This window comes from Sesamum indicum, linkage group LG9, assembly GCF_000512975.1.
Source record: "Sesamum indicum cultivar Zhongzhi No. 13 linkage group LG9, S_indicum_v1.0, whole genome shotgun sequence".
Taxonomy (NCBI): domain Eukaryota; kingdom Viridiplantae; phylum Streptophyta; class Magnoliopsida; order Lamiales; family Pedaliaceae; genus Sesamum; species Sesamum indicum.
In genome coordinates, this window is record NC_026153.1 from 1,972,619 (window position 1) to 1,974,481 (window position 1,863).

The 1,863-nt window shown below is 27.5% G+C and overlaps 1 protein-coding gene across 2 annotated transcripts in view; it reads right to left on the reverse strand.

Moving 5' to 3' along the window:
- Window positions 1–422, reverse strand: part of LOC105170274 (OTU domain-containing protein DDB_G0284757) — a 5,991-nt gene extending 5,569 nt beyond the window's left edge. The window contains exon 1 of one of the 2 annotated variants that reach the window (XM_011090956.2): window positions 56–422. The gene's annotated coding sequence lies outside the window, so the exon portion shown is untranslated. The remainder of the gene's footprint in view (window positions 1–55) is intronic. The other variant, XM_011090955.2, reaches the window with a different exon arrangement.

The following is a 1,863-nucleotide window of genomic DNA, read 5'->3' on the forward strand; positions in this document are numbered from 1 at the left end:
ACTGATAGACATGGATTTCGAGCATTGCATTGCCAAGAAATTCAAGCAAACTCACCTTGAGTTCTCAAATTCCGAACGACATCAAAATCCTCGTATGCATACTTCTATCCATGTATGAATACATATATATTTGACAGCGTCGGGACGCCACAAGAGTAGAAGCCAAGATTTGAGAGGAATAATGGGTACTTAATGGAGTAGTAATAATGGATTGATTCGAGTATGTGAAAAAATGTCGTGAATTTCGGGGGGTGGGGTGTCATGTCACGAGGAAAACTACTGTTTAGAGAGAGAGAGAGAGAGAAAACGGACAATGGAATTGGAATCTCAGTTTGGGGTCTCAATTCCCAGTGTTTTCAGAAGATGTTGTTGTCAAACTGACGGCGATTCCTTTGCCTTTGTCCGTTTTCCCGTTTTCTTGTCTTGTCTTTTTCTTTTTTTCTCAATTATGCTACGGTACGGGGATCACGTTTTCCTGTATTTATTATTTTTCCATGAAAATTTACTGCATCATCCATTTCTCTTTACTCTTAATTCTTATTTTAGTCTTTTTTTTTCTCTTCAAGATTTTTAAATTTTCAAAAACAAATTGAAATTCTTTTTCTATTTATCAACTATATATAATTCTTTTACTACAATTACACTATATATATTTGATATTACAAAAAATTCAATGGACTTGCGTTACAAACCCAATCAGAATTATGTATTTTGTATAAATTTCTAGTCTGAATATAAGAAAAATCCCCCGAAATAACTTTGGAGAAAGAGATAGAGGTGGGTTCTTGTTTCAATTTTCTTTTTGAATGTGGTACTAAAAGGTTACTAGTGTGAATTTACCATTTAAACTTTTTAAGTAAAAAGTACTTTTATTTGACAAAGTACTTTTTAAATGCATAGTTATCAAAACGAAGTCTAGAGATTATATTAAATTAAAAAATAATCATCTTTAATAAAATATAGTTTATTTATTTAAAAAATAGTGGTCCTTTAAATTTTGTTATCTTTTTATGTGTAAACTATATTATTTTTCCAACCTGATAATTTAAATTTGATATTGCATTCTGTTAATGTAATATTCCATAATTATGGAATTACATGAAAATTAACACAATGTTTTAAGTTCAATTTGCTCACTTTTTATTTTATCAAAATACTCACAAGGAAATTATTTTTTGATAAGTAGTCACATACATACATAGTTACTAATCTTAGTCAATTAGTTATTATGGATTAAATAAAAAATATTAGTCTCTCATTTCTTTACAAGTTATATATTATTCTATTTATATTAAATTAATATTAAAATATTGAGGGGCTGAATGTCAAATTTCAAAACCTCAGGGGAGTGGATGCAAATAACCTAGTTGATGAGTGGATTATCTGTGGTTATTGAAAAGGCATCTGAGGTGGGGACATAAAAAGTACCGAAGCGGCGTCGGTTCATTATTGTGTCGGAGTTTGGACAATGAGCTGGATATGGTGACGTCACATGTACGAGTTGGATTTTCCAAATCTCCCCATTTTTCAGTCGCAACCATCACAGTCAAATCTTTCATTTTTTATTTTATAAGGGGCTCATTTTAATAATGGATAAATTATATCTGATTTTTATCAACTTTATTATAATTATAAATATATTTTTTTAAAATTAACAATTGTATGTACATAAAATATTTATTAAATAATTATTAATATTTTAAAGTATTCATTGTTTTTTAAATTTATTAAATAATTATTAATATTTTAAAGTATTCATTGTTTTTTAAATAATTATTCTAATTATTAATATTTTAAAGTATTCATTGTTTTTTAAATAATGAAGAATAATTATGATTATGATAAACTTTAATAAATCCATTA